General features: G+C 44.6%; 2 long non-coding RNA genes across 4 annotated transcripts; one reads left to right on the top strand and one right to left on the bottom strand.

Moving 5' to 3' along the window:
- The first annotated feature begins 9020 nt into the window (after positions 1-9020).
- LOC124676682 lies at positions 9021-12012 on the top strand. Of its 2 annotated transcripts, XR_006993748.1 has the most exons (4): positions 9021-9266; positions 9361-9534; positions 9948-10031; positions 11423-12012. It is a non-coding gene; the product is annotated as an uncharacterized LOC124676682 (long non-coding RNA). The 2 variants fall into 2 exon arrangements; XR_006993749.1 differs by lacking the exons at positions 9021-9266; positions 9361-9534 and adding an exon at positions 9596-9787.
- Positions 12013-22453: 10441 nt separating this feature from the next.
- Positions 22454-24183, bottom strand: LOC124678065. Of its 2 annotated transcripts, none has more exons than XR_006994317.1 (4): positions 23990-24183; positions 23466-23558; positions 23229-23321; positions 22454-22981 (listed from the first exon to the last, which is right to left on the bottom strand). It is a non-coding gene; the product is annotated as an uncharacterized LOC124678065 (long non-coding RNA). The 2 variants fall into 2 exon arrangements; XR_006994318.1 differs by having other exon boundaries at positions 24023-24183.
- Between the last annotated feature and the right edge of the window lie 868 nt (positions 24184-25051).

Here is a 25051-nt window from a genome sequence, read left to right as displayed (position 1 = left end):
AGGCATACGTAGAAAGGAGCGAATTCACCTCTTGGTGTAGAGCTTTGGCTCGGGCTCGTGTCATTGGACCACGAGGAGGGCTTGTCGGTCTTGATGTAGTGTCGACTTTTGGTAGGGCTACATCACTATACTAGGAAAATACTTTCATAATCTCATAAGCTGATAGCATGTAAAGCTATCCCAACAAGTATATTATATAGATGAGCCCATTATAAAAACTATCTCCATGAGAGGAGTACAATATTGCTATATTAAATTTACCTCAATTTTTATAAATTAAAATCACTATAATTAATTGTTTGATTTGAATATGAGAAGTCAAGATATTGTACTACAAACTTTCTGATACGGTGGATCCAAGCCAATCCACCTAAGTTGATGCCCGATCTTTCACAACGAGAACCTGGGGTAGAGAATCCTCCCAACAACGCGATGAACGCAGCCTGGAGAAGAGGGAACGAATCCAGCAAGCAACGGATCGATGAACGATACGCCTCAAACCAAGAGCTAGATAATCCTTGATGAAAACAAGAACCTTCGCAGCGGATAATAATATAGATAAACGGCAACGCCGTACCCCCGGAGGGATGATACACGTGAACACACGCAATGGGGAAAAACCCTAATCTTTAGACTAAACTTGAACTATCTCTAACCCTAGCCGCACCTCCACTTATATGAGGGGTGGGGTGGCCGGCCACCCCTAGTGGGCCTCTCTACCTTGGTTTGGATAGGCCCAAACCAAACTGACTCAATTTATTAAAAACCCTAATTGGCCCACATATGACCATTACATAAACTAGGATAAATAAGCTGGTGGAGTCCTGAATCTAGGCTCCACATAGGCCTCCATGCCCGTATCATCCTCCCCCTTCAAGAAGCGTTGTCCCCAACGCGTGAGGGTCTTCTCGGAAAAGGTGACGTGATATGAACATGACACGTCCTCGCCGTCCTCAAGTCTTGCTTGCCTTCCACACCACATCCTCCCTCGCGGCCTGCTTGACTTGATACAGCACTTGGCGTCTCCTTTCTTCTCCACATGAGCTTGGACTTTGGCGCCAACTCCTTCTTCTTGCGAGGTTTTGATGGACCCTTGTGTCGCTGCACATGACCCTGCACAAGATGCGTAATTCCTGGGCCACATAGATGTCTCACACGTCCATCCTTGCCTCGATGCATCCGCGGTGTCGCGGAAAACTGGACAGTACTCCTAGCACGGTAGTGCCGCTGCCCACCGTCTCCACTGACGCGCTCCGCCACAGCCGGTCTAGACGCCGGTTGACCGGGTATGCGATCGGTCGATCCGGTTGTGACTGGGTCTGGGACCGGATCCTGACCGGGACGTCGCGACGTCTCACAGAACCGGTCGGCATCAGCGCATAAGCCGGTCTGAACCGGGCTCATTCGGTGCCTGGTCCGGTTGGACCGGGCCTGTGACCGGTCTGAAACAGCATTAGCACTGGCTTCGCTAACCTTCTCGCCTTCCACTCCTCCCACGCGCATCTGCGCCATCTGTACTGGAACATCATCAGCACAAACATCATCAGTCTGCATACGAGCATCAACACAAACTGGAACTGTAGCACATGCTGCAGTAGCCACATCAACAGTAAGTGTAGCTTCATCCGGCTTGTCACCAACAAGAACTGGCTTGTCATCTACAGGCATGGCTGAAACATCACCAACATCAATGCTCGGAACATCATGCACCTCTTGCTGCACTTTAGGCTTGTGCAACTTCTCTTTACGCACCACTAACTCCACATCGGACTTGATATGATCATCACCCATAGGCTTCAAAGTCCGCTGTTTGCCATCATGCATAAAAGAATATGTATTTGCTCGCCCAGCATGTGTCACATTGCGATCGTACTGCCAAAGACGCCCAAGTAGCAATCCGCACACCTCCAATGGCAACACATCACAATCGATCTCATTAACATAATCATCAACTACAAATGGCACACGCACCTTGTGAGTAATCTTCAGCATACCACAACTATTCAACCACTCAAGATGTTTAGGTTCAGGAAGACGCCATGTAGACAACCCCAACGCTGCCACCATCGCCTTGCTAATGCCATTAGTACAACTACCACCATCAACCATCAACTTGCAAGCCTTGCCCTTGATAAAGCACTGAGTCTGAAACAAACTCCACCGCTGACCCTTGTCAGTTGTCTTGTAAGCCTCATCGTGTACCCTCTTGAGTTGCATATTCAGCCCGCTCAATGGTACATCCTCTTCAAAAGTCACAGTAGTGCTCTTGGTATCAGAGCCAGGTTTCCTCTCTTCAATGACTGTCGATACTGGAACAACCTCCTCCACGGTAGTGTTAGAGCACACCACCGTTTTAGTCAAGCTTGCAAACTTAAAGCTATCACGAAGAAACCGCTTGAAATCTTCCCAACTAGACCGTATACCAACGATACCCTGTACTATGAGAGCATTACGGTACCAACTAGCCACAACATCGTCAACACGCCTGTAGGCAATAGCAAACTCCATCTGGCCACCAAAAGAACTATCAAACTCCTTGCATCTCGCAATCCACCTTCAATGTGTGATTCCCAAAGTTGAAATTCCGTCGGTGTCGCAGAACTAGCCAACCGCCATTTGATTTGTGAAGCGTCAAACTTAGTACCTATCGTCATACCGAGGTAGTCATGATACACATCGTCACTCCTATGTGCTTCACAAATACCAAACATTGGAGCAACATCATCAACAACATGAACCAGCATCACCGGAGAAACCACCGGAACAACAGGAGAAACCGCCGGAGGAAAAACCGCAGTTGCCTGCGCCAGCCCGGCCCAGGGCCCGGTTGGACCGGCCTGGCCGGTCTGTGGCCCGGTCTGACCGGCCTGGTGACCGGCCTGGCCGGTCTATGGCCCGGTCTGACCGGCCTGACCACCGGAAATCCGGCCCGACCGGCCCAGAGCCCGGTCAACCGGGCGGCAAACCGGGACGGGTCGCGAAACTTCGTCTTCTTCCCGATTCTGGTCACGTTTTTTTCGCGATTTTGACCTCCGAAACAGCCATGGATGACCTCCAAACTGTACCAAACAACGCCAAACTTCCTCGAACCAACCTCCTTCGACCGAGAGCCAAACTCCTCCGATCTTAGAGCCAATCTTCTCCGATGCAAACCGTTCAAAGAGATCGATCAACAACACCTCGCCGTGAGCAACCCAGAAAGCTGATACCACATGATACGGTGGATCCAAGCCAATCCACCTAAGTTGATGCCCGATCTTTCACAGACGAGAACTCCGGGGTAGAGAATCCTCCCAACAACGCGATAAACGCAGCCTGGAGAAGAGGGAACGAATCCAGCAAGCAACGGATCGATGAACGATACGCCTCAAACCAAGAGCTAGATAATCCTTGATGAACACAAGAACATTCGCAGCGGATAATAATATAGATAAACGGCAACGCCGTACCCCCGGAGGGATGATACACGTGAACACACGCAATGGGGAAAAACCCTAATCTTTAGACTAAACTTGAACTATCTCTAACCCTAGCCGCACCTCCACTTATATGAGGGGTGGGGTGGCCGGCCAACCCTAGTGGGCCTCTCTACCTTGGTTTGGACAGGCCCAAACCAAACTGACTCAATTTATTAAAAACTCTAATTGGCTCACATATGACCATTACATAAACTAGGATAAATAAGCTGGTGGAGTCCTGAATCTAGGCTCCACATAGGCCTCCATGCCCGTATCACTTTCTGACATGTTTAAGACTTGAACTGTTTTTTTTCAAAAGTAGTTATAGTGTGATTCATGCATACAACTTCTCTGAGTTTTATTCAATGCTAATAAAAGAAATAATCAAGCATGATGTATCATAGGCATAGCATCAATCAGAATAAAAAAAAAAGTCGGAGGAAATAACAAAAGAAGCAGCAGCGCTGCGCCTACGGTGATTTGAACCTCCAACCTCTAAAGTAGCATATGCTTTTCTCGAATTATTTAAGCATGGGACAAAATATATGCCTACATACTGCAATTTCTGAGTGTTTTCAATAGATGTGAATTGTGCAATCAATAAGATATAAGACACCAGTACATATGCTAGACTTAGATAATTTTTTTGCTCTGCCCGGCGATAGAAATCCGTACTATTGGAACTATTAATGCCGTTTGAAGTAAAATATTTAAAGCAATAAGAAATTAAATATTGTTCATTCATTCAGATAGTCTATGGATCACTTCAGCAAGCACTAATGGACACGACCTGGGGTTTAAGAGTTGGAACATTCCAGCAGCTAAAGAAGTGAGGTGGGAAAGAGAATTCTTGTTTACAGTAGTTCTATTCCCATAGGACTGAGACTGCTAAAGATGCTAACATTTCGCTTCCATTGATTTGAGTAACATGTCTTTGGATCTAACGAAGTCTTCACTCTTCAGGTTGTTCTGAAAAGAATACATGGCTGTAGCATCCAAGTCAGATTTTCCCTATCTACTTGAGAGCAGACCATGCTTGTACACAGGAGAATAGCAAGCTTTGAGGTACGGTTTTAAATTGTTCCTGGGGTAACCTAAAACTGAAGTTCGAGATGAATTATATATTATCTCACATTGATTGTTTTAGAAAATGCTGATGACACTGAATATTTAACCTTCTATTCCGATAGCCTCATTGTCCGTTCTGTTTTCGTATTCAAATCCTTGCTGAATTAGCAATAACACTAGGGTTTTTTTTTTGCTAAAAGAACTACATCTTTGTTTAGGTTCTTTTGTTAATGATATTTCCCGCTTACTTCTAATCATTAATGTAGAAAGTCCCAGTATTACACATCTCAAGCCTCTTCCGAATATTCCGAATCGTGCTCATTTATTACTAGGGCTTCTCTTTTGCTAAAAAAAACTACAGCTTTGTTTATCTTCTTTTGTTAATGTTATTTGCCCGCTTTGTACTGGTGATCATTAGTGTATAAAAGTCCCAGTATTACACATCTCAAGCATCTACCGAATATTCCAAATCATACTCATTTATCATGTTCTTGATGATTAGGTTATAAATATTTACTGTTGCGATATACACATCTCGGTGAACTGGCACCGAAATGAAGAAATATGGTATTTCAAGTTCATGAAATTAATGGAAAAACAAATTGTTTTTTCTCACTTTGATCAAGTCTGCGATCTATGGTCAACTCAGTCCAGAACCTACATTTTGCAATCATGTGGCTGGATTTTCCTTATTTGTTTGTGAAGCGCGTTTGGTTCATAGCTTGCATCTGTTTGCTTTCTAATAGCCGATGAGACTCCTCACCTGCTGACGCTTGCCCGATGATAAATTTATTATTTAGCACATCTGTCACTAACAATTTTTACGAGAATTACGAGGTCTCCAAGATTTTGTTTTACCAGTAAAGAGAATATAGCGAGCCCATAGAGAAACAGAAAGAGCCACACATGTGATTGAATGATGTTGTAGCAATGCATTTGTATTTACCTTAATGTTGCTGCACTATTTTTAGGTCTTTTTTATACTAAAATGGGGTTAATTAATCAAATGCCTCAATATGAATTGTTGTATTTCAACCTGTATTGATAAATTTATTTCACAATTTGTACGGCATTTCAACTATTTTCTATTATCTATTGGTGATGTTAATTCGAGTAAATAGCTTAATGATTTCTCTTACTTTGGATAAACTATGTATTCATTTCTGTTGGTGGGGTCCATTCAAAAAATACATATGCAAGATTATTAACATTTTTTATTCTATGTATTTCATGGTGTGAAGCATCAAATTCGTAAAATTAATATTTCATATGGGATATCATACTTATGTGCATTGATTTAAAAAAATACTTGATCGTCTGCAATCTCACCATGGAGATATTTAATTTTGAAAAAAATACTATGGAGATATTTCCAATGGGATATCATACTTATGTACTTTAATTAACTTCTGAAAGTTGTATTATTTTGTTGCTTTTGGAATCTCACAAGCTCTTCAGGCATGAGTTTGTAAATTTGTCAACTATTAGACATGAAAATTATGAATAGTAAAATAGTGCATATTTTACCAAGGTGCACATTGCTAGCAGGAAGAAGTTATGCGAAAACATTTAAAATAAATAATTTTTCTCACACATCATTTGTATTGGTTCATTAGTCGACGTGGGTGCACAGATGAGCAAAGTTCAGTGCTAAAGATTCCTCCTTCGAAGTTGCACGAGTTTTGGGGATTTGACGTTTTTTTACGGCGGCAGGGAAGAAGCACGGAGAAGATGGATTCTACGATTGTAGGGGCGATTGTGAAGAAAGTTGTTGTATTCATGCTCGATAAAAACATCAATGGGGTTCATAGTAAATTTAGGAATAGGACAACGTTTTTTTACAGCGGCAGGGAAGAAGCACGGAGAAGATGGATTCTACGATTGTAGGGGCGATTGTGAAGAAAGTTGTTGTATTCATGCTCGATAAAAACATCAATGAGTCGTGAAAAGAGGAAGTATCACGTTTTGTTCTATGTCATCACACTTTTTTACAGCTTGGAGGACATTGAATCACCGAATAGTTGAGAGATGAGAACATTAGTTACCACCTTAGGACCTAAGAAGATAACTTTGCATTGAAGAAAATTTAGCTCGGTAGAGGTGATAAGTTTGGACCCAACTTATGTCCTCCCTAAGAACAAACATTAGAGAAATCTCTAGGACTATTTATTTATGTTTAATGACATGTAATAATAAGGCATCTCATCTTTCATCTAGCAAATCTTTATCACACATGTTGTTGAATTTTAATGACCATTTATCATAATTTCAACATATTTTATATTTTTAATAATGCAAGTGGTATGTAACTATTATGTTTAGGCAAAAAAAAGTTTGAGAACCCGTGGTAAAGCACGTGCATTTAACTATGCCAAAAAAAGACAACGTCGGATACTTCCGGGAGGGAAGAGTAATTTTCCTCCCTTTGGATATCTAAGATGTTGGGGTATTTTTTTTGGTTCACCCATTTTAGTTTGTATCTAGTCTATTTTTAGTATGTAGATTCATCCATTTTAGTTTCTATCTAGTCTATTCTAAAAGTACCTAAAACATCTTATATTGATGCACAATAGCAGGCCATCGCCAGTCTCAGAACCCAAAGCGAGAAACCAAAACCTCGCCGCCAGCGACGATATCTCAACCAAGAGCAGGCCGGCCGGCGAGTAGTCTCCAAAAGGTTTGCCCTCTGCGCTCTGTAATCCAAGCGTTTGTTGGCTAAGCAATAAAAGATATTTACTGGTGGAATTGTGTGTAATTCGCACCACCATATCTCTACCGAATGTGTTATCCTTGTGCTCACAATTTGGGATCCTCTTTTCTTTTATGTTCTAAAAGATAATTGCTCACAAATTTGTAAGTTTTTCCTTTGGTTTAACACTATCCATCACGGGGAAACTCATGACAACACGGGGAGAGAAACAAGCAGCTCGGAAATCCTGATCAGTACAATCGTACGTGTATACAACAACCTGATCAATCACAACCCGATTCGAAACCGTATGTGTATTGAAATTAGTTGGCGATTCGTAACCGTGATCCGACACGGATACCTGTTTAATACTACGTGTTTTTTTTTTTCCAAACGGACTATCCCCCTTTTAATACTCCGTACCAAGAGGACGCACAGCTCGGAAACAAGCAGCCAGCTCCCAAGAGATCAATGAACATGCAGGAGGAGCCTTCGTCCCTGTCCCAGTGGTCAGACCTGCCACCGGACGTGCTCCGCGAGATCTCCGGTCTCCTGCGCGAAGCTGGCGATGTCGTCAGCTTCCACGCCGTCTGCAAACCATGGCGCGATTCACACGAGCAGACGAGGAAGCGGAAGCAGTCGGGCCTGCCATGGCTCCTCGCGCCAGACAAGATGATTGATCCGTTCTTCATCAATATGAGATGCATCTTCTCCAGGAGGAGCTACTATGCGCAGCCGCCGTTCTCCATGCAATCGAGGAACTGGGTTGCCAGCGCCGACGGCACCGCCGTCTGGTACTTGGCCGAGAGCCCCAGCCCCAGCCTCCGCGACCCTCTGACCGGAGCCGTCACCCTCCTCCTCCTGCCTCCCTTCCCGCACGAGAAAGGCCCGTGGAAGTGTTCTCCCAACGGCATCGTCTACAGCGACGGCGCCGTCCTCCTGTACCACATCTCCCGGTATGTCCATGGCGACCCGAGAAAGTTCAGGGCGGCGCTCCTGCGCCCCGGCGACGCCACATGGATGGTTGTGGACAGGACTTTCAGGTCCGCCGACTTAAAGGGCATGTACGTCTCCTATTACCATGGAAAGATCCTGATTACCGTCGACGGTCCGGTGCTGACGCCAGACGACGAGGCAGGCATCGGCGACGTGCTGGCATTGTCGAGGCCGTGGTTGCCAGGAGAGCTCGACGACTACATCCAAATCATCCACAGGCACAGCTACACGCTGGAGTCCCGTGGCGAGCTTCTGTGCGTGTCCATTTACATCGACCGGGATTACCCGTACGCCTACGGGACCCGCAGAATTCGCTGCTGATCTCGGGCGAAGTCGATATCAGGACCGCTACCGAGCACCAGTGATTCGCGCCTCCCGTTGACCGCAAAGTGGCCCCAGTCATGTATTGATCCCGTATCTGTCGTATAGTGTACATTATGCGGTACTGTATTGGAGTGAAAATATTCTCCCTGGTGGGCCCGTCCTCCATGTACGCATCGTCCCCCTCCCCCACCCCACGCCCCTCCGAGGTCACTCCTGTCTCCCCTTTCTTCTCCACAGGCCGCGCCGCCGCCATTACCCCAAAGCTCCGGCAGTGAGAAGCGCACGCGCGTGGCAGGGAGTTTCATCTAGTGCTACCTCTGAGCACCGTCCATCCTCACCAACGCCACCAACGCCACGGAGTTCCTCAGCAGCCTGCTCCCGCTCCTCGCCGAGCTGCCCTCCGCCGCCGCGCCGACGGGCTTCGCGTCCCTGAGCTTCACCGGCCGAGCGTTTGTTCGGGGCCTCTGCTTCAGCGACACCACGGTGCAGTCGTCCGACTGCCTCAGCTGCCAGTCCGTCGCGGCCAGGAACCTCACCATCGGCCGCCGCCATTACCGGAAGCATCTCCTCTGTGCAGTTATACAGATCCCGGTTTATTCGCGAGATCTTGAAGTGTATACTGGAAAAACCTCGCTATGTCACCGTGGACCGTGTTCAAAGGAGAAGAAGCCAATCCAGATTCGTATCTACAAAGTGATGATCCCGCCGGAGATTCTGAGTTTGGAAACGAGGTAATCTTCCTCAGCTGATCCACTGTTTTCAGCCCGTTGCTCAACACATTCTCGTCAGTTTAATTTCTTGTTATCGATTCCGTTTCCCCACAAGAGCTACGCCGACCACGACGCCTTCCTGGACCTGCATCGAGAGATCCTTGATCCGTGCTTCGCTGGGACGGATCTCAAAACACATCAAAGGTGCCGTCATGGTGAGGCCCCTCAGAGGAAGGTAGCATTCAACATGGCTGCTACAGGGAGAAGATTTCTTGGGTGCCTTCGGCAGGTTAGCAAAAATTTGTCTTCACCCCGTAAGTAGATGGATGATTAGTTAACGGTAATGACGTGCAGGTGTTCATCATGCCTAGATCATCTGGTGAAATCGTGGTGCTGTTTTGAAATAGCTAACTTAAACTTGAGTTTCTCTTCATGGAGGTTGGACGCTTTTATATTAACTGATCAGACTATGCCACAAAAAAGGCTGTTAACAGAATATGGAGAATTTTTGTTCGGTGTCAACATGGACCAGTGAACAAATGGTAGATTGATTGCTTGCTTGACATTACTACATATCTACAAGCACGTGATAGCTTGCATTAGATTTTTTGTCTGCTTGATATTACTACATAATTACAAACCGCTCCCCCAGATTTTATCCATCTAATATATTTTTCCTTTTTTATGGCAAAAACCAAGCAGGCATCTGTATCGCAATGTCCCTGTGGAGCCAATCTCGAATGTGGCAAGTGGTGAAGATTCTTGGATTCTGAGCTTGTTTCCGAGGTTTCTTCCTATTCCCGTCCCAACATCTTCGTTTCTATATTTGTCTTCTTGTTGTTTCCGTTATATAATGGAGTTTATGGTTTGAATCTATCATTGGATTGTTTTATTTCCCCACCAGTGCTACGAATCCGTCCTCTAGTGTTCAGAAATGCAGTTGGAATTGACGTTTATGAAAATTACTGATAAGTATGAGGAGAAAGTAATTCATCAGGAGTAGAACAAATCGTTACAGTGAAAAAGTAATTCACTAGTAATCGAATAAACCGATAAGTAGAGTAATTACGTCGTTAGAATTAGAATAACCAACTAGAGACGAAAATAACGCCGACAAACAAAACTTTGTGGAATAAAGATTAGGTGCAGCAGTGCTATATACTACTAGCAGAGTTCATTACGTACCCCATTATAGCATGCAGCTAGGCGATTTCATCAAACATTTCTTCCGGTTAATGTAATTTATTTGCTCATGTTGCTATCACCAGCAAGACTTCCTTTCAGAGGTCAATGCATATCTTTCATTGATTACTTGGAATTTATTCACTAGTGTTATTCCTGTGTTTTATATTTGTAAGAGATAGCATATATTGCTGCTATTCCGAAATATTAGCCTTTCGAAAAAGGCTTATGTTTTTGAAGGGAGTATAGTAACAGTTATACTGATTCGACATATATATCCTGATTCTAGAACGTTTGATACATGGTGCCTGGCATAAATCATTTGGTGAATCTCTGCTTTGTTATCTCAATAATCATGAATTCTATACTAGTAGCCTAGTGATTTGTTGGAACAAAGAGGGAGCATGTAAATTATATTTTTCTGACCTTTTCTATTTTCTGCAATTTGTCTTTGTATACATGCATGCATCTAGTGAGATATCAACCTTTTGTCAGGTACTACCTCCGTGAACTAATATCTAAGATTGCACCCCTATGATGAACCTTAGAAAATTGTACATGCTGAGAATTAGTCCGACGTGTATGTGCTTCATTATAGATGCTACTTGGTATTTTCAGTTAGTTTCCCGATCAAATGAACTAACTAATAATATGTAGTGCTTCTTTAGTACTCTTAATGCATTTTTAGGCGGGAGTTAACACATAATAGATTGCCAGTATTTTTTTGTCGGATGTCTTTAGCATATCATCATTTCATTATATTCAAAGGCGTTTGTCCTATGTTTATGTACAACTTAAGAATTTGTTAGACGTGTCCATGTATGTAGTTATATATGTTTCCTGATGGCCGCATCAAGTTTTTCAAGCATTGTTAAAGTTAGGACTGTATGGTGAGATACGGAGAACTCTGGGGCCTCTCTGTGTAGGACTTGACGAAAAAGCCTCCGATAGCATTAATACATCTACAGCACTAGCTAAGGGTAGCTTTTTCTCAGGGAGGCATGTTCCGAGGCAAAGGTCACCAGATGGAATCTTTACTTCCTGGGTGCGGGACCAGGGGAGCAAAGAACCGGGTTGCACATGGGGAAGGCATCTTTCTGAGGTAAGGGTCACGAGAAGGAATCTTTGCCTGTTTCCTAAAGTAGTGCTGAACAGACTTTGATATAGAACTTCATAATCGCGTTGGTCAGTACTATACGGATAGACTGCTGGTCCATCCGTATAATCGCGTTGGTCAGTCTCATGGTGATAACAAAAGTTTAATTTGTAAATGGGAATAACACATTGATCAATATTACATAGCTATTTGGATTGAGAAGAACAACCTGCAGATTGCATTTGAACAGACATAGCACGAGCTGAAGACGAGGGAGCTCAAGCTGAAGGAAGTGATCTGGAACAACTCCGTGTAGCTGTTACTCTGTTTGCAATACTCGTGTTCGTTCTTCTAAAAAGCTCATGAGACTGATTGTATTATAGAATTTCGATAAAACATGTATATTTCTTCAGATGTTTCATTGTACCTATTTCAAGGTCAACAAGTTTACCTCTAGCTAACAATAAATTCCCAGCCATGTTTTTGATATGCATTATATTTATATCTCCGAGTCATTCTATCCTGGAAGTTCTGTCTACCTTTTACTTGAATACAAGTAAAAATGTGCTTGCGCAGAATAATTCCAAACCAGTTTTGTCTACAAAATATATATATGTCTTGTTTTTTGATGAAGGACTCATCGAAGAGGAATGTGGTGCTTAAGGCACGTTTGGACCAGCTCATTGCTCAAGCTTAGATAATTAGAGCCCACAGTCACACCGTGTTATCTAAGCCTAGTCAAGACCACAGTTACACGGTGTTATCTAAGCCTAGTCAAGACGCACATGGTGAAACCACGTAATGTTAGACAAGAGGACGAAACACACAGAATCACATGAAAATTAACCAGCACTACATATAATTACATGAGAAATACTCTATGGATACATTTTTCGAACCTCGTGACGTGACTAGTAATTATGCCATCATCTCTATCTTTTTCTTTAGATTGTGGCATATGCGTGGACATGAAAGTGAAGTTCGTATCCACCTGAAATGTTACAAGCTCCAAATTCTTCAACGAAAATCGGGCCGTGTGGATTTTGATTATTCTATAATGTCGAGGTTTTGTAATGTAAGTTGTATCGGTATCCTATGCAGCGGGTGTAGGGAAAGCTCATGGAAATCCGGGGCATGAAAATGCAGCTTTTTCTTTAGATTGCGGCATATGCGTGGACATGAAAGTGAAGTCCGTATCCACCTGAAATGTTACAAGCTCCAAATTCTTCAACAAAAATCGGGCCGTGTGGATTTTGATTATTTTATAATGTTGAGGATTTGTAATGTAAGTTGTATCGGTTTCCTATGCAGCGGGTTGAGGGAAAGCTCATGAAAATCCGGGGCATGAAAATGCAGAGGGGGCAGTGTGCGACGTGACAAGGAAGCGGCGATGTGACAAGGGATGGACCCAACTGATTTTTTATTAGGAAAGAAGGTGAGCACCAGGAATTTAACTTGATGAGATTGGAACCCTTGGTCTGTAGGGGTGCCACTGTGTGCCCTACCCTGGACTACTGCCTTGTTCTCGATTGCGTGGTGGTATTAAATGCCTATATCTCTGAGAGATACCGGGTCACCTGATCGATTGTCCGTTGCAGCCATATGCATGAAGGATACTTTCCATATACTCTTCTGATTTCATGTGAATACTATATTTACTTATTTGGCCTAAATGTTTCTTTCTTGATCTTTAAACCAATATTGGTCCCCCAAAAACTTTCAGAACTTCAAAACTTTTATGGTTGTGACCATAGTGACTCCTCAAAGGGTCGATGTCGTTTTTGGGCTCACACCGGCATGACCCAAAAATAGTCGGCGCGTATTCGAGCAAGAGACACCTGAACTAGGCCGCAGCGTATTGGATAAACTCTAACAAATATTGATGTTCTCTAGAGTACAAACGCATACGATAAGTCTTTCACGACTTGAAGAAAGCCATATGAAATACTTATTTGCTTTTCTTATCACCAAATTCTAGTATCTCCAGTAAGACACACATCGTCAATGGGATACACGGGTCCTCCTGTATAATCATGCCACATGTACAGATGATGATCGAGAAGATCAAACGGCATGCGATCATCAATAAACACCCACATAATACATTGTTGCCTCTCATAGATACAAGTCAAGACAAAAAAAAAGTAGAACTACCCAGTTGCGTATCTTTTAGCTCTCCTCATAGCTCTCAGGATGTGTTCCCACCGTCCTATGGCGTGACCTTGTATAGCTCATCCGGTCCTCATCAAAATCTCCAACTAGTACACCGCGTAGTACCATCTAGTCCTTTATGTGTCCTCTATGAATTGGATGTATCGAACAATATATATTACATAATTGGATGTATTGAAGCCCCCATATCCATGTTGGGTAAGCATTGTCGTCACTTGCTCGATAGGGGTCAGTGGCATTGCCGCCTCGTGGATAACCTTGCTAGTCCCCATATTGAGGGGAGTCAGTGACATTGCCGCCTCATTGATAACATTGTCAGCCCGAGCGGTCCTTCTCAAGGTTTTCATATAGAACATGGTTGAATGTCGTATGGTCCTATTTTGTAACTATGTGTATTGATGTTCTCTAGAGTACAAACACATACAATAATTTTTTCTTCCTTTCTTGCTTTTCTTATCAACAAATTTATACTGCTTGCTGATTAAAAAACATATAGTCACGAAATGCACATATGGATAACTTTCTTTCTTTTCTTATCAACAAATTATCATGTCTCCACTAAGATACAATGTCAACAGGATACACGGTCCTCCCAGATATTTATATGAGGTACCTGGGTTGTCTTATATAGTCCTATTAATCATGCCACATGTACAATCAATGATCGAGAAGATCAATTGGCATGCGGCTCTTAAGAAAAACTACAATAAACACCCACATAGTACATTATTGCATCTCATAGAAGAGACAAGCCAAAACAAAGAAAATCATATGGTGAGACCATGTGTAGCCCATGCGGTCCTCATCAAAATCATTAACTAGCACATCTCGTAGTACCATCTAGTCCTTTATGTATCCTCTATGAATTGTATGTATCGAACAATATATATTCTCAAGGCCCATACTAGTTGGATTACACAACTGGATATATTGAAACCCCCATATCCACGTTGGATAAGCATTGTCGCCTCTTGCTAGAGAGGGTTCACTGGCATTGTCACCTCGTGGATAACCTTGTCAATCCCCGTATCTACGTGAGGTAAGCATTGTCGCTTCCTAATCGAGGGGATTCAGTGGCATTGCCGCCACATTGATAACCTTGTCAGCCTGAGCGGTCCTTCGCAAGGTTTACATATAGTACATGGTTCAACGTCTTATGGTCCTATGTCGTAAGTATGTGTATTGGATAAACTCCGACGAATGTTGATGGTCTGTAGAATACAAACACATACAATAAGTATTTATGTCTTTCTTGTATTACTTATCAACAAATTCATGCTGCTTTCTTGATTTTAAAAAATTTACACATGAATTACTTTCTTTCTTTTCTTATCAAAAAATTCTCATCTCTCCGGTAAGACACAATGTCAACATGATACACGGTCCTCCTAGATATTTAGAGGTACATGGGTTATCTTATATAGTCCTAATAATCATGCCACATGTACAAGCAATGATTGAGAAGATCAATTGGGATGCATGCGGCCCTCAAGAAAAAAACTACAATAAACACCCACATAGTACATTATTGCATCTCATAGAAGAGACAAGTCAAAAAAATCATAAGAATTACACAATTACGTCTCTTTTTGCCCTTCTCATAGATCCGTGTGTGATCTCGTCGTCATATGGTGTGACCATGTATAGCCCATGCGGTCCTCAACATAATTCCTAACTAGTACACCTCGTAGTACCATCTAGTCCTTTATGTTTCCTCTATGAATTTGACGTATCATTTAATATATATTACTCAAGGCACATACTAGTTGGATTACACAATTGAATGTATTGAAGTCCTTATATCCACATTGTGTAAGCATTGCCGCCTCTTGCTGGAGAGGGTTCAGTGGCATTGCTGCCTCGTGGATAACCTTTTCAGTCCCCATATCTACGTGAGGTAAGCATTTCTGCTTCCTAATAGAGGGGATTCAGTGGCATTGCCGCCACATTGATAATGTTGTCAGCCTGAGCGGTCCTTCTCAAGGTTTACATATAGTACATGGTTCAACATCTTATGGTCCTATGTCGTAAGTATGTGTATTGGATAAACTCCGACGAATATTGATGTTCTCTAGAGTACAAACACATACAATAAGTATTTTTTTTATTTCTTGGTTTTCTTATCAAATAATTCATATTGCTTTCTTGATTTTTTTAAAACCACAGAGTCACGAAATGCACACATGGATTACTTTCTTGCTTTTGTTATCAACAAATTCCCATGTCTCCGGTAAGACACAATGTCAATAGGATACACGGTCCTCCCTAATCGAGAGGATCAATTGTCATGCGGCCTTCGAAAAAAGGACAAAAGAATCACCCAGAACAATAATTGCCGCATCCCGTAGAGGTGAAAGTCAACATAGGAGATATCTAAGAATTACACATTTGAATCTCTTTTAGCCCTCCTCATACCTGCGGATGTGATATCATCGTCTTACGATTTGACCTTGTATAGTCCATGCGGTCCTTATTGAAATCTCCATATCATTCACACTATGATATCATAGAGTCCTTCATGTATCCTCAAATCAAGCGGCGTCAATCGATAATATATTGGCATGCCACCCACACAAAAAAAAACCTGCCGAGTATGGGAGATCTGGATTCAGCGGCGGATCTCACGGATGATGTGACCTAGTATAGCCATACGGTCCTTAATAAAATAACCTTCAGGTGAGATATCGTTGTTTTGTCAATTTGACCATGTATAATCTATGTGGTACTTGTCAAAATATCCATAGAGTACTTCATGTAACCTCATACATAGGTGGTATTATTCGAGAAGATATCAGTATGTGGCCCTCAAAGAAACACCCACTGACTTTATCTTCCGTGCCTCCGTGGTTGTGGATGAAAAAGAGAACATTCAGCATTTGGGGGCATGAATGCAGACTAAAGGAATTTGTTGATAAAGAAAGGAAATAACTCAGGTTGTATGTTGCTCGCATTTAGACTAATAGAATTTGTTGATAACAAAACATATCTCACATCCGCACAAAAATTGCTATTGTCTCTTTTTTTTTTATTTCTCGAAGACACCCCGTATATGATGCTGACTCCTACCTACCAAGAGTAGAGGTCGACAAAGTCAAATCTTTCTGGTAGAAAATCAAATTCCATGAGCATTTATAGCCCATGCGGTCCTCATCAAAATCTCTAACTAGCACACCTCGTAGTACCATCTAGTCCTTTATGTATCCTCTATGAATTGTATGTATCCACCAATATATATTCTCAAGGTCCATACTAGTTGGATTACACAATTGGATGTATTGAAACCCCCATATCCACGTTGGATAAGTATTGTCGCCTCTTGCTAGAGAGGGTTCAGTGGCATTGCAGCCTCGTGGATAACCTTGTCAATCCCCATATCTACGTGAGGTAAGCATTGTCGCTTCCTAATCGAGGGGATTCAGTGGCATTGCCGCCACATTGATAACCTTGTCAGCCTAAGTGGTCCTTCGCAATGTTTACATATAGTACATGGTTCAAAGTCTTATGATCCTATGTCGCAATATGTGTATTGGATAAACTCCGATGAATGTTGATTTTCTCTAGAGTACAAACACATAAAATAAGTATTTATTTCTTTCTTGTATTTCTTATCAACAAATTTATATTGCTTTGTTGATTTGAAAAAATGTACACATGGATTACTTTCTTTCTTTCCTTATCAACAAAACCTCATGTCTCCCGTAAGACACAATGTCAACATGATACACGGTCCTCCTAGATATTTATATGAGGTACATGAGTTATCTTATATAGTCCTAATAATCATGCCACATGTACAAGCAATGATCGATAAGATCAATTGGCATGCATGCGGCCCACAAGAAAAAACTACAATAAACACCCACATAGTACATTATTGCATCTCAAAGAAGAGACAAGTCAAAACAAAGAAAATCATAAGAATTACACAATTGCGTCTCTTTTTGCAATTCTCATAGATCCGGGTGTGATCCCGTCATCATATGGTGTGACCATGTATAGCCCACGCGGTCCTCAATAGAATTCTTAACTAGTACACCTCGTAGTACCATATAGTCCTTTATTTATCCTCTATGAATTTGATGTATCGAACAATATATATATATTACTCAAGGCCCGTACTAGTTGGATTACACAATTGGATGTATTGAAGTCCTCATATCCACGTTGCGTAAGCATTGTCGCCTCTTGCTGGAGAGGGTTCAGTGGCATTGCCACCTCGTGGATAACCTTATTAGTCCCCATATCTATGTGAGGTAAGCATTGTCGCTTCCCAATCGAGGGGATTCAGTGGCATTGCCGCCACATAGATAACCCTGTCAGCCTGAGCGGTCCTTCTCAAGGTTTACATATAGTACATGGTTCAACATCTTATGGTCCTATGTCGTAAGTATGTGTATTGGATAAACTCCGACGAATATTGATGTTTTCTAGAGTACAAACACATACAATAAGTATTTTTTTATTTCTTGGTTTTCTTATCAAATAATTCATATTGCTTTCTTGATTTTTAAAAACCACAGAGTCACGAAATGCACACATGGATTACTTTCTTGCTTTTCTTATCAACAAATTCTCATGTCTCCGGTTAGACACAATGTCAGTAGGATACACGGTCCTCCCTAATCGAGAGGATCAATTGTCATGCGGTCTTCGAAAAAAGGACAAAAGAATCACCCAGAACAATAATTGCCGCATCCCGTAGAGGTGAAAGTCAACATAGGAGATATCTAAGAATTACACATTTGAATCTCTTTTAGCCCTCCTCATACCTGCGGATGTGATATCATCGTCTTATACTCCTCACGGCGGTTGCTTCTAGCGGCACCGTACCTCGCTACTACCGGCGGGCGCCATTGCTCCGAGCGGCGCCGGCCTATGCTACTACCGGCGGGCCTCGTTGCTGCTACCGGCGCCAGGTCTTGCTACTATCAACGGGCGTCGTTGCTGCGACCAGCATCGGCCCTTGCTACTACCGGCGGGCGTCGTTGCTGCGACCGGCACCAGCGGTTGCTCCGAGCGCCGCTGGCCCTTGCTACTATGGGCGGGCGTCGTTGCTGCGACCAGCACCGGCCCTTGCTACTACCGGCGGACGTCGTTGCTGCGACCAACACCGGCCCTTGCTACTACCGGCGGGCGTCGTTGCTGCAACCGGCACCGGCGGTTGCTCCGAGCGCCGCTGGCCCTTGCTACTACCGGCGGGCGTCGTTGCTGCGACCAGCACCGGCCCTTGCTACTACCGGCGGGCGTCGTTGCTGCGACCAGCACCGGCCCTTGCTACTACCGGCGGGCGTCGTTGCTGCAACCGGCACCGGCGGTTGCTCCGAGCGCCGCTGGCCCTTGCTACTACCGGCGGGCGTCGTTGCTGCTAGCGGCGCCGGCGCTTGTTACTATCGGCGGATGTTGTTGCTCCGAGCGGCGCCGGCCTTGCTACTAACGGCGGGCATCGTTGCTGCGAGTGGTGCCAGCCGTTGCTACTTCCGGCGGCCGTCGGTGCTGCCAGCCGGAGACAGGTGTGCTACAGGATGTTGGTGGCCTTGCTGCCAACGGGAGGGGATGGTGCTACGGAAGCAGACGACGGAGCTGCCATCAGTGGCAAGCGGATGGCGCAGATGTTGCGATGGTGGTCTTCTCCGGCGACGGCCATGGCTGAAGGAGGAGCGTTGTGCTAGTGGTGCTACTCTCTGAAGTCATGAGAATCTGCAAGCACCAGGGCAGTGCCTCGACCGGCAACCTCCTCCGCGGGGAAGTGTGCAGCGCGAGCAAAGGGGATGGGGGTGCAGGTTTTTTTAAGTTTTGGTGGAGACTGCAGCGCGCACATGGGTGGGTGGGTGGGCAGAGTTTAATGATTAGTCAACTCGATCCTGAACGTGCATCGGCAAGATCCAACGGCTGCGGACCCGGGGGATCGGGGATTTGATCCCCCGGGGACGCTCAACGCTGCCCGGTACCAAATGTAGTACAAAGCCGTACACATCGGTACCACTAGCGATGCTTTAAGATTGTGCGGGACACTACCATATATGTAAAAAGAACGTGAAAAAGGGAACATTCGACAACGACAACTTCGCAAATGTAAAAATTCCTCAGTTATTGATGGAAAGAAAAAGCGGGATCTCGGATTCACCTTTAGATATATTACAGAACGGGGAAGAAAATCATCAAAATAACATATATATTCTTAACCCCATTATATAATGGATGAACTTGGTCCTCCGCGATATATCAACATTTATGAGCCTGTGTGTTGAGAACATGGGAACATAATCTTCTTTATTTATTTATGAGAGACAGCGGCGGTCCATTTAACAAATCATCCCACAAACAAAAAGATATACCCTACACGCAGGAAGGGCTGTTGTGAGGGGCAGGCACTCTGGCAAAAAAAAAAATCTCGCGAGTTTATCCAGTGCTTGTCGTAAGGATATGAGGTACTTGGCAACTACCTCATGTGGTACGTGACGACGTCCATTGAAGTACTAGTAAACACTCTGACAAACATATCTTGCGAGCGTTATCCGGTGCCTGTCTAAAGGATATAAGGTACTTTACAGTTGCATATATGTTGTACATAATCATGTACACTGAAGTACTTTCAAACACATGGCCTCTTTTCTCTTAGGTAAACCGAGTAGAAACGTCGTATGTGCTATCTCCATTTTGCTTATGCATTGCCGTCTCCATATGCCTTAGCGGTATCATCATTTTCTCACCTACGACGGTTTTGTCATTTTAGAAGTCCTCGTCGCCGCCTCCCGCGCGCGCTTGGCGGCCTCGAGCTCCGCCGTGGCCGCGTCGGCCGCCGCGAGCACGTCGTCGAGGCGCCGCTTCAGGCCCGACACTGTGCGCTCTGCAATCCGAGGCGGAGGCGCGCTCTGGGCAGGCGAGGGCGCGCGCGAAACCCTAGGTGCTTACGGCGTTGGAGTGGCGGTGCAGAGCGACCGACGCCGACGGCATGAGCAGCTCGCGGTTGATGGTGCTGAGAAGGACCTAGACGCGGGTCCAAGAGGTGGCCGAGGCAGCGTAACCGGGGAGTCAAAGAGTAGATCGGCGTGGAGGTGCGGATGAATGGGCGCCGCGCCGGCGGCCGAATAGTGGGGCTAGGGTTTCGCGGGGTAGCGCGGAGGGGTGTGGTAGCGCATCGCGGCGGCGGGAAACTAGAGCAGGAGGCCAGAGCAGAGCGACGCCGGCATGTGGTGGCACCGGAGACGGCCGGCAGCGACCGGAGAGGCAGGTGGTGGCATCACGAGCGTGAGAGGGGGTCGAAGGGGAGGCCGTGTGCGTGAGAGCTGAGAGGTGGACGAAAAGAGAGAGAGGGGTCCAGCTGGACCTCATGGCCTGGTCTACCTTTTTGAGTAAGTTAATCTTTTTAAGGGGTTATTTAGAAAAATGGACGAACATTACGTGCATTATTAAGATACGCCGCTGTTAAACGCTTGGCAGTTCTAAAAATGCCTGTAATCATGCAAACTACGCCGGCACTTTCCAAAACTGCCTGCAATCATACACACTATGCCGGCACTTTTCCATATTGCCAAGAATTGGTACAACAATGGCAGCGGTATTAGCAAAAGTGCCTACAAAAAGCTAGTACCACCGGTGCTACGTTAAAGTGCCGTCCTCAAACTGCCGGCAATTCATGTATGTGACGTAGTGATAATGGATGAACTTGGTCCTCCACGATATATCAACATTTATGAGTCCGTGTGTTGAGAACATGGGAACATAATCTTCTTTCTTTATTTATGAGAGACAGCGGCGGTCCATTTAACAAATCATCCCACAAACAAAAAGATACTCTGGCAAAAAAAAAAAATCTCGCGAGTTTACCCGGTGCTTGTCGTAAGGACATGAGGTACTTGGCAATTACCTCATGTGGTACGTAACAACGTCCAATGAAGTACTCGTAAACACTCTGGCAAAAAAAATCTTACGAGCGTTTCCGATGCCTTTCAAACGGATATAAGGTACTTTGGAATTGCACCAATGTGGTACGTAATACACTGAAGTACTCTCGAACACGTGGCCTCATCTCTCTTAGGTAAACCGAGTAGAAACGTCGAATGGGCGACAGAAATCATAGTTATTCTTGCGTCCGAATGACGTTTAGTGTATTGGGGGCTCACGACGGGCTATCTCGATTTGGCTTATGCATTGCCGGCTCCATATGCCTTACGCGGTATCATCGTTTTCTCACCTATGACGGTTTTGTCATTGTAGAAGTCCTCGTCGCCCCGTGCGTGCGGCCGCATTCGACACCTACACCGCCACGTACCATTATGGGGAAACAGACGCTCCTTTATAGTCTATTTAAGAGGTACACATCAGTACCACTATCAATGCTTTAAGATTGTGCGGGCCAACACCATAAATGTAAAAAAATCGTGAAAAAGGGAACATTCGAACACGACAACTTTTCGCGAATGTAAAAATTGCGAAGTTATTGATGAGATGAAAACACGGGATCTCGAATTCACCTTTAGATATATCACAGAACAGGGAAGAAAACATCAAATAACATGTATAAATTATTAACCCCATAATGAACGCTAATCTTAGTCCTATGCGATATATCATCATTTATGAGCCTGTGTATTGAGAACATGGGAACATAATCTTCTTACTTTAATTATGAGAGATAGCGGCGGACCATTTAAACAAAACATCCCACAAACAAAAAGATATACCCTACAAGCAGGAAGGGCTGTTGTGAGGGGCAGGCACTCTGGCAAAAGATATCTCGCGAGTTTATCCAGTGCTCGTCGTAAGGACATGAGGTACTTGGCAACTACCTCATGTGGTACGTGACAACGTCCATTGAAGTACTAGTAAACACTCTGGCAGACATATCTTGCGAGCGTTATCCGGTGCCTGTCTAAAGGATATAAGGTACTTTACAATTGCATATGTGGTACATAACGATGTACACTGAAGTACTTTCAAACACATGGCCACTTTTCTCTTAGGTAAATCGAGTAGACACGTCGTATGGGCGACAGATATCATAGTTATTCTTGCGTCCGAATGGTACGTTATCCATTGATCCAAAGAAGCTCCCAATGACGGTGTACACCTGGCTGAGCCCGACATTATTGTCCCTTAGGTTCCTGACAAGGAGTAGAGATTGAAGAAGTCGAAAGCTTCTGGTAAGGAGTCAAACTCCATTCCTGGTTCAGGAGCAACAACCTCATCTGAATTCCTATTTCCAAATTTTCTCATTCTCAATTCCAAAGTGCTCTTCCTCCCATTTTTCGCTGTTCTGAAATCAGGTATCTTCCCGAATCGCGGCCTGTAACACAGAAGTATAGCAAAAATAAGATAGTGGCCGTGTGATGTCTCCAACTGGGACCTGATGCTACCCTGATCCAGTTTGTGCACAGGAGTGTCTAGAACAGCCCATTACAAGAATTGAGATACAGATAACTCCACGTATTTCATACAGTTTCTTGAACACCAGAAACTGGAAAAGTTCGAAAACTGAACCAGCATTCCTTAATAAAATCAGCTTGCAAAAAATGAAGACAGGGGCAACTCACCTCTTCACCCATGAATCAGGTTCTGTCGGCGAATCGGATGATCCAGCTGCAGGGACGTGCGGATGCTCGTCTTCTACCATGACATCATATTGCCTGCTTTGTGGATTCGGGAGCCCATGTTATGCTATAAGCAGCAAAGCCTTATTCCTGAAAACTAAAACTAAACGGGCTATGCAAAGCTGCGACACATATAGGACCGTAATGGACGATACTCCTAAAACATAAAAAAAAACACACCTCTTATTCGTGTAATGTGTAGACTCGGGAGATTCTGATGCAGAAACATGGGAATACTCTGGCGTCAGTTGTTCCTCTTCGATAACGTGTGAACTGCAAGCAAAAGATCAAATTATTCACTCCTGACAAAAACGATACTCATATAGCATATGATAAAAGTGTCCATCATTCCATCTCCTAAAACCATAGAACAAACTAAAAATGCACTTCCAGTACGCCTATACATGAGCATGACAACGAAGAATTCATGTGTGGTACTTTAAAAAACATGACCATAATTCTTCTTACTATGTTCACAGTTGGCTACCTCGCTATGTTTCACAAGACCGATGTAGGCTGAAATTAAATGAAAGGATACTGGAGTAATCTCTGTACTAGACAGTACACGAAACTCCCATTATTACACCAAAGAGTATATCTTGTTTTGATGAATTACAACGAAGCAAAAACATCAAAAATCATGCTCCCCTCACGACAGTTGCAAACATGAGTACTAATGCAAAGTCCAAAATGCTCCAGTGCACCTTGTTTCCAGATAACTGGACGGATTTCAGCACCGAGATCTCCGTGAAATCCGCCGCTGAATCCAGATCTCCCATACTCGGCGCTCCAGCTAGGGCTGCTGCACTCGTCTTCCGTCCGGATTGCGTCCTCCCGATCTAGCCCCGGCCAATCTAGGCCTGGAACTCCCATGCTGGATCCCGACGAGATGAACTGAGTCAGACAGTCTCCGGCGAGAAGAGCGAAATCGAATGAGGAAACAGTTCTCAGAGATCTGACCTTAGAGGAGCTGAGTGAACCCTTGGGGGCTGCCATGGACCTCCATCGCCGCCTCCCGTCGGGATCTAGGCGGAGTCGGCGGCCGTCCGCGTGTGTGCTGCAGCGTGGAGAGGGAGTGGATTTCGAGTTCGAACTCACCGATCCCACGTTCTGTACGATACCACGCGTCGTCTGCGGGCCCCTACCGTGTATCGTACGTGGGTCCCTCCAACGTATCGTACTGCCGTAAACTCGTATTGGAGAAAAATGGCCGGTCAAACCTTGCAGCTGGTGGGCCCGGTGCGCGAATCTTACAGCGACGAGGACGGCGGTTGATACCAACAACGCCCCAGATCAGCTGCGACAACGCATTTTCGGGGAAACCCAACGTTGGTGGTCTGGTTCGCTCGCTACGGATGCGTGTGCACGCGCTAGTAGAGGACGAGTCGGCGCCTGGAAAATTGCGTTGGGTGAAGAAAGACGGCGATAGCCTGGCTGACCGCGTGTTATTCCTTGGGCGGCCAAACAGCTTCTCTGTGGACGCCTCGCGGCTCAACGGCGGCAGCGATGCCGTGACTGGTGGATGTGCCTACTTTATCTACCAGGAACTCGGTGTCATGCCGGATCGGCCAAGCTGTGTGTTCAGATACAACTTCATGCATGATAGCGCCAGGTTTGTTGAACGGCTGCCTGAAGGATGGGACAATTATTTGTACATGTGGCTCTTCCCCCAGCCCTCCATTGCTCCAACCCAGGTACTTATTATATATGAACATACCCAGGTACTTATATAATTATATAAGCATATTACTTCCTCCTTTTGAAAA

This window comes from Lolium rigidum, chromosome 7 (genome assembly GCF_022539505.1).
Source record: "Lolium rigidum isolate FL_2022 chromosome 7, APGP_CSIRO_Lrig_0.1, whole genome shotgun sequence".
Lineage (NCBI taxonomy): Eukaryota > Viridiplantae > Streptophyta > Magnoliopsida > Poales > Poaceae > Lolium > Lolium rigidum.
The sequence above is the reverse complement of the archived record's forward strand: the minus strand, read 5'-3'. Positions and strand labels throughout refer to the sequence as shown.